Source organism: Seriola dumerili, unplaced genomic scaffold (genome assembly GCF_002260705.1).
Source record: "Seriola dumerili isolate Sdu_G_001 unplaced genomic scaffold, Sdu_1.0 BDQW01000665.1, whole genome shotgun sequence".
NCBI classification, from domain to species: Eukaryota; Metazoa; Chordata; class Actinopteri; order Carangiformes; family Carangidae; genus Seriola; species Seriola dumerili.
This window is the reverse complement of record NW_019174920.1, coordinates 1,330,352-1,339,376: the sequence shown is the minus strand read 5'-3', so window position 1 is coordinate 1,339,376 and position 9,025 is coordinate 1,330,352.

Below are 9,025 nucleotides of genomic sequence, written 5' to 3'. Positions count from 1 at the left end.
TGAGGGATTCATGACAGTAATATAACTTTCTATGTATACACAGAGTCAAGCACATGTTCAACAAATTGGTCTCTTAGAGGAACAGCTGAATTTTACCATATCACCAAGTGCTTTTAGCCCCTTCTCCCATGAGGTAAAAGAAGGCTCCTGAAGGGATTCAACATCGAGCTGCTTTCTAGAAAATATTCCTTGTAATGGCACAAAAGACTTTGAACCAAATTCTTGGAGAAATAATCAGTATGCATTCTGAATCCTCACAATCTGCCCGAGGCTCCTCTTTAGCCTCACTTCCGAGGTGATCATAGATAAAACGAGAAAATTCATGGAGAAATTTTGAAATGTGCCTGCTGCTTGGTGCATGTACTCGACTGCTCATGTTTCGTGTTATCTGTACAAAGGACATTACTTTCAGTTTCATTCATGTCATAAGAGAGTATCCTAACACTGACCTCAGTCACTGCACATGTCCCTAAAAGCTTTTTGAAGCTGTCACAACTGGCCAAAATAACCTCACACCATTTCAAACCCAAATTTGTCCCCACAACCAAAACAAGACGTATACACACGCACATGCCCTACAGAAGTTGATCTGCAATGAAGTTATATCCCATATCTGCTGTAGACGATAGCTTCTAAGATTGAACTTTAATTACCTACCTCTTACCTTTTTGAGACTCTTATTTGGAAAGTGTATCCATTTCATGGAGATGGCGTGTGTCTGTAAATGTCTGTGCTTCTGTGTTGGCAGTATGAATTGTATAAGGGTTTTTACAACAGGCCAATAATTCCCTCTTAAAATGTTGAAGATTTTTGAAGTTAATCCAAATCATGTAGATGGTGTTTGTGTGTTTCTGACAATATATGTTATATGTGTGTGTGTGTGTGTGTGTGTGTGTGTGTGTGTGTGTGTGTGTGTGTGTGTGTGCTTGTGTGTTTGTGTGTAGCTGTAGAGCTGCACACAGAATCTCCAGTAAGTTCTTTTTACCTGGTTGAGACTGGTGAATATCAAAAAAGTAAGGTGTTTGTGTGTTGTCTGTCATTGTGCGTGTGTATATTGTGTGTGTGGCAGTAGAGCTGTCTACCATGGAGCCTCCAAAACCTTGTCTTGCCAGGTTGAGACACTTTTTTATGTGATGAATATCCAAAGGTCCGAGAGTGTTTGTGTGTCTGTCAATATACAGTATATGTGTAACATTGTGTCCAAAAATGGGTTCTTAAACAAATTGTTCCTCACAATCATAGAAAGACTTGAAGACACACACCATATACAGTGCTGATTTGCCTTATAGATGCTTATTATGCATGCATACTGTATTTATTATGTATTTTAATACCATGTGCACAGCCTGTGTGCATATACAGATATTTAATGCATATACACAAGGACATTGGGTATGGCAAAAAAGTGACCTTGTTAATTTTATTTTATTTTATTTATTTTTTTTTCCATTAGTTATCAATTTAATTAATTATTTTTGTTTCTCTTTGTTCTAGGTGAGTGTACCCCATGTTGATTCTGGTTGGGTGGGTGGATAGGTGGGTAAGAGGATATTTGTTGTTTTATTGTAGGAATATTTGTTTAAGTACATGCTCACATGTATTTTGTAATTGTCAACATTTCAAAATAAAACAAAAAATTATATATAAATCTATTTATATATTTAATATATATAATATTTATAAATATATATTATATATAATATATATATATATATTTTTTTTTTTTTTTTTTTCCTCCTTGAACCGTCACCTTACCGTGGTGGAGGATTTTGAGAGCCTAATGACCCTAGGACTATGTTGTCGGGGGCATTTTTGCCCCTGGTAGGGTCTCCCAAGGCAGATTGGTCCAGGTGAAGGGCCAGACGAAGAAGTTCAGAAGATCCTAATGATGAAAAACATAAAGAACCCAAGTACCCGGCCCGGAGGGACACGGGGCCGCCCTGGAGCCAGGCCTGGGGTTGGGCCCGTGGGCGAGCACCTGGTGGCGGGCTTTGCCATGGGGCGGCCGGGCCAGCCCGAACTGGCTACATGGTTCTCGTGTCCAGTGGGCTCACCACCTGCAGGAAGAGTCAGCGGGATCCGGTGCAATGTGGATTGGGCAAGCAGACCAAGGGGGGCTTGGCGGTCCGATCCTCGGTTACGGAAACTGGTTTTTGGAATATGGAACGTCACCTCTCTGGCGGGGAAGGAGCGGAGCTTGGGAGGAGGTTGAGCGATAACGGCTAGATATAGTCGGCCTCACCTCGACTCATAGCGTCGGCTCCGGAACCCAAGTGCTTGAGAGGGCTGGTTTCTCCTCTTTGCTGGAGTTGCTCTGGGTGAGAGGCGGAGGCGGCGGGGTGGGCCTTTTGGTGTCCCCAGGCTCTCTGCCTGTATGTTGGAGTTTACCCGGTGGACGAAAGGGTTGCGTCCCTGCGCTTTCGGGTCGGGGATCGGGTTCTGACTGTTGTCAGTGCTTATGCACCGAACAGCAGTTCAGACTACGGCCCTTTTGGGTCCTTGGGACGGGTGCTGGAAAGTGCCCCGAAAAGGGACTCCATTGTCCTATTGTAAGACTTCAACGCTCATGTGGGCAATGACAGCGTGACCTGGAGGGGTGTGGTGGGGAGAACGGCCTGCCTGCTTGAACCCGAGCGGGTGTTCAGTTATTGGAATTTGTGTAGTCAAGCTTGGCCATAAATAACACCATGTTCAAGCATAAGGACGTCCATAGGTGCACATGGCACCACGGACACCCTAGGTCGCCAGTCTATGATTGACTTTGGGGGGGGAAGGCGGCAACTCGCTCACACTGTTTACAGTGGAGGCTGCTGTGAGTCAACTGAGGTATGTTACGATAGTATTATGAGTGGGTAAAGGGAACTGAAGAGATACGGAAACGGTGGATGTATGAGGGTGATGTCGAGATACTTTTGAGGCTGTCTGCCATGCATCCGGAACATGTTCTTGGACTGCATATAGATAGGCGTAATAATATTAGTTGAGAGCCAGAGATATAGGGGCTGGATGAAGTAAGCTTATCGAAGTTTGTTAGGGAGTGTAGCGAGGAGATGAGTAAGTGGAGTGGTAGTGAAAAATGCGCGGTTTGGTGGAGCCCCGGGGTTTGAATGAGAATCGCCTGGGTATTCAAGGCTCTGGATTTTGTAGGGCTATCTTGGTTTTGACACGCCTCTGCAACATTGCGTGGACATCGGGGGCAGTGCCTTTGGAGTGGCAAACCGGGTGGTGGTCCCCATCTTTAAGAAGGGTGACCAGAGGGTGTGTTCCAACTACCGGGGAATTACACTCCTCAGCCTCCCTGGTAAGGTCTATGCCAGGGTACCGGAAAAGAGGGTCCGGTCGATAGTTGAACCTCAGATCGAGGAGGAGCAATGTGGTTTTCGTCCTGGGCGTGGAACTGTGGACCAGCTCTTTACCCTCGCTGGGGTGCTGGAGGGAGCATGGGAGTTTGCCAATCCAGTCCACATGTGTTTTGTGGATTTGGAGAAAGCTTACGACCGTGTTCCCAGAGGCTCCCTATGGGGGGCGCTCCGGGAGTATGGGGTGGATGGCCCCTTGTTAGCGGCCATTAAGTCCCTGTACCAAAGGAGTGTGAGTCTGGTTCCTCTTGGACGCCTCCCCAGGGAGGTGTTTCGGGCATGTCCAACCGGGAGGAGGCCTCGGGGCCAACCAAGGACACGCTGGAGGGATTATATCTCTCGGCTGGCCTTGGGATTCTCCCTGAGGAGCTGGTGGAAGTGGCTGGGGAGAGGGCCATCTGGACCTCTTTGCTGAGGCTGCTGCCCCCGCGACCTGGATCCGGATAAGCGGGAGACGACGAAGATGAAGACAAATTTTACAGAGATAGGTTTCTCTGTCAGATGTGGATGGGTGGACAACCCAGAAAGGATTCAACAGAAAAGTGCACATGACAGCTTACTTGATGGATTCTCAAGAAGGAATTTGCAATAAAGATTTTTTACTGTCATTCAGAAACTTTTTCTGCATTTTTGCTTTTCTCCTTGTGATGGTTTGTTCCTTTACCTTCTTTGGTAACGTGCCTTGTGTTGATCGATAATATCTAATTTTGAAAAGACAGTTCATTTTGGTTCCACTTGCAAAACCACTTTCTCAAAAGACCAAGCAAGGTCTGTGTTGCTTTCTGTAGTTTGTCATTTTTTAGGATCTCTCTTCTTTAGTGTCTTGGCACCTCTGTCTGATATTTTTTGTCAGCACATTATGAAAAAAGAGAGTTCTTTGAACCTCTGTAGGGACTTTTTTGAATTTTTGAACTTCTTTGTTTAATTTGGAGTTCTCCCATTTTTTTTTCTTCATCCTGACCTCCTTCGTCTGAAACAGTAAAACCACATTTAAATTCATGAAACAGTGGAAAATCTGTTCCATTCCTTGATGTATCTATAGAAACAGAAACACTTTTACATTTGAAGAGTCACCACCCTCCAGGGTTAAAGAAGGGTCTTCCTTACAGCCTATAGTGATGTGTAATCACTTCAGAGAGAGAGGTTACAGTGATAATGTTATTAAGAACAGTTTGGATAGAGTAAAAATGTATACAGCTCTTAATCCTCCGTCTATGAGGGACCCAAAAATTGCATTGCCTATGGATGGATGGATGGATGGATAGATAAATAGATAGATAGATAGATAGATAGATAGATAGATAGATAGATAGATAGATAGATAGATAGATAGATAGATAGATAGATAGATAGATAGATACTTTATTCATCCCCTTGGGATATTTAGATTTATAGCCCAGGTCATGATCCACTGTGTTCCAGGTGTTGTATAGCCCAATGGCAGTGGGGACAAAGGATCTCCTGAACCTCTCTGTTCTGCAGCGCAGTAAGATGAGATGTTTCTCAACAGGGATGAGCATGCGGTTGAAATGCCGAGGTCCAACTGAATGGGTTTTGATAATATGGCAAAATAAGGTTATAGCAAGAGTTGCTAAGAATAAAGCTGTCTTCAACTGGTAATTTGATAATCATGTTATGCCTCCAAAAGAGACAAGAGCAAGGACAGGAGAGTATAAGTCCTGATAAACAGGTGACTGAAATGGCAGGTAAAGACAATCAACAAGAAATGCCTTCTCTGATTCGCATGATAGTTAGATAAGCAATTAGTATGTTGACAGACAAACTACAACCACAGTGCTTTAAAGGAGGATGTATCTGTGTGCAGTTGTAAATTTGGAGATGTGAAGCCTTATGCAGAACAGACAGTCTGATTACAAAACTGGTGACTAAGTGTCTAAGTCTAGACCTCTTCACCAACACTTAACTTTCAACAAAGCTGCACATTTACCGGAGTCAAACAAGATTAAAAAAAGAAATCACTGGAGATGATCAGAATCCTATGCAATAGAACTTATTCTTTCACAAGAATAAAAGCGAGATCAGATCCAGATCTGAACTGAAGACAAAGTGCCTGTGCAACAGCATATATAGTTAAGTAATCTCTCCTTCTTTCGTGGGCTAACCACTTATTTTCCAAAGCAAACCTATCAACACCATGGGAACAATGGTGTCAAGCCACGCGTGGAATTTCCCCAAAGCAGGCCTGCCAGGTTATAGTAGTGGTGCCAGGTGTCCAGAAATCCCCTATCTATCCCCAACCTGGGCCTCGCCAACTTCAACCTATTATCTTTCAACCCATAGACATCTCACCCCTATCCAGATGCACCGTTACATTCATTTAACGACCAATGCCTATCCATCCTTACCCAAATAGCTCCTTTTAAAACAAAGAAACGATGATCAAACTCCCCCTCACAGCAAATTGTGAGAAATGTTACAGCTCCATGGCTGGACCGAGAACTCAAAGATTATATGGTGCCAAGAAACAGCTAAGGCAGAAGCAATCAAATCTCAGTTTGGTAGCAATAATTCATTACCACATTTCTTGACATCAGAAAATACTACAATATATTTTTAAAAAAAGTTAAGATTTTACTTGTTTACACAAGGAATAGTATAGAACACTATGACTTTCTTGTTTATACAAATTTTATGTTTGTTCAGTTTTGGAAATGGAAATGGATACAGGAGCTATTTCATCCCATCTGTTCATTCATCTTTCTTTGTGACTTAGTGGATTGAATTGTGAAAAGTTTCTTTCTCTCAGTTATGAATTAAATGGAGCTATTGTATGTATTTTTGAGGTTTTGAGTTAGTTGTGTGTTGTAGGGGTTGTTTGTGGATGGATGTGTATTGTGATGGATGTTGGATGTGTATTAATGTATCTGTTGTCATTGTTTTAAGTATTGTTTATGAATTTAAGGGGACCCCAGGAAGAGTAGCCATTGTTACAACACAATGGCTAATGGGGATCTAACTAACTAAATAAATAATTAATAATAATAATAATAATAATAATAATAAATTGTGGAGAGGACGTTTGGTATTGTCCAAGATGGCCTCCATCTTATATTGCATGAATCTCTCCACAACAGTCCTGAGTGAGTCCAGACTTTGTGTTTGTTTCTGACATGCTGCCGCCCCAGCAGACTGCAGCATTAAAGAGTACACTGGCCACCACTGACTGATAAAACATGTGCAGCATTTCACTGCAGAGGTCAAAGGACCTGAGCTTCCTGAGGAAAAAGAGCCAGCTCTGCCCCTTCAGGTAGATGGCATCAGTGTTCAGGGACCAGTCCAGTTTACTGTCCAGGTGCACACCTAGGTATTTATAAGTGTGCACCACCTCAATGTCCTTCCCTCGAATGTTGACTGCCTGAAGGGTGGGCCTAGACCTCCGAAAGTCCATGACCATCTCCTTGGTCTTGGAGGTGTTCAGAAGGAGGCAGTTCTTGTTGCTCCATTCACTGAAGGCCATCGTCAGATCCCTGTACTCCTCTTCCTGCCCGCTCCTGATATGCGCCATAATAGCTGTGTCATCCAAGTATTTGTGGATGTGGCAGGACTCAGAGTTGTATTTAAAGTCGGCCGTATACAGGGTGAACAGGAACTGAGCCAGAACAGTCCCCTGTGGAGCCCCAGTGCTGCTCATCACTGTCCCTGAGACACAGTTACCCAGCCTGACGTACTGTGGTCGTCTTGTCAGGTAATCCACAATCCAGGACGTGAAGCAGGGATCCACCCCCATCCCTTCCAGCTTGTCTTTAAGGATGGGGGGTTGGATGGTGTTAAATGCACTTGAAAAATCAAAGAACATAATCCTCATGTAACTACCTGGCTCATCCAACTAAGAATGGGCCGGTGGAGCATGTAAAGGACGGCATCATCCACTCCAATATGTTCTTTGTAGCTGAACTGTAGGAGGTCTAGTGCATGTTCAGCCTGTGGCCTCAGGAGGTGGAGAAACAGCCGCTCCAGGATCTTCATGATGTGTGATGTGAGGGCCATCGGTCTGTAGTCATTTATCTCACCCGGTCGTCCTACTTTAGGGACTGGAACAAGACATGATGTTTTCCACAGGACCGGGACCCTCCCTGTTTGTAGACTTACGTTAAAGATCCTCTGGAGAGGCTCAGCCAGCTGGGCTGCACAGTCCTTTAACAGCCTCGGACACACACCGTCCGGGCCTGTTGCCTTTCCAGGATGTAGCCTCTTGAGCTCCGCCCTCACCTCCTCCGCTGTAAAGGACAGGAGACTTGACCCCAGTGTGGAGGGAGCTGCAGCTGCAGTGTCAGGTTGTGGAGGAGATGCCGTAGGAGAAGCTGCAGCTGAAGCAGTGGGAGAGAGAACAGGTGAGGCTGTTGACAGAGATGATAACCAGCTCAAAAGATTCCTCAACCTAATAATTTACTAATAACTATGATAAATTAATTATTAATTATAATTCCTCTCTGGAGATTCATGGATGAGAGGTAAACCAGCTGTCTTGTATATGTGAAACACCTGCAGCTCTTTCACAGTAAAAGTCTTGTCATGCTTCCTTTGCTGCTGGAAACTGATGCAGTTTTTTGTCCATTGGTTTGTGCACTTGAACCTGAACCTGAACCTGATGGGTCACATGTCCTGACCCTCTGATACAGGAGCATCTCCTGACTCATGACTTTCGCTGTCATTGTAACAATCATAAACATTATGCAATAGTCACAGTTTGGTTAGGTTTAGGAAAAGATTGTGGTTTGTTAAGGTTGGAGGGCCTTCGTCATCATGGTTACACTAGGAAACGTGGTTTAGGTTGTGGACAGACTGACTGTTGGTTTCAAACAGGAAATGAACATAAGTTTCCTGTGTTGTGTCGACCCTCTGGTTCCCTAACGTGGACTTTGTTGTCCTTTATATGTCACCTGACCTCTTCCTTTGCTCCCACCATAATTACTGCCGCCTAACAATAAAACTTAACTGTAGTCAATACTTTTTCGCACCAGCGTCACCTAGTGAAGAGGAGAACTGGAGGCTGATTTCAGGACTGTATTTCTATATCGATAGAATTGATATTTCTATGTAGTTTTAAAGGTTTATTCCATCGTAATGTTACTTTCTGTCATGTGGTTACTCAGAGTTGCATGTCTGTGAATGTTCTCATTCGTACAGGTCATTGTTATCTCTCTCTCAAATTAGTCACTAGTCTGACGAAGTGCGGACTAGAGAGACCAATACATAAGAACTGATGAAGCCGCTTGGATAAGAGGCGAAACGTCTTCCACAGACAAATACAAGTCCAGTAGCCTTCAATTTAATTTGAGTCAGAGTTGCATGTTGGGTACTTTCTGTAATTAGCATAATTAGATGATTATCAGATAAAATAAAGATGGAATCATGTGCTAAGACACAAGGACGACTCTGCTGCTATAATTTAGTAGTTTAATGTTGCCAATATAAGATGAGACAATATTACATTCCTGCAGTAGCCTACAGAAGGCTGCAGTTTCAGGACCATGGTTGTGTATCATTAATAATAATATATATATTTTTTTTATTATAAACACAGCAGATGGCTAAAATTATAGTAAATAGTTGGCTACTCTTAATATGTTTATTAGAGCTGTCATACTCACACTGTGATTGTCATCTTACTGAAGTGCCATCGTACTGCATTGCAAAAACTAGGG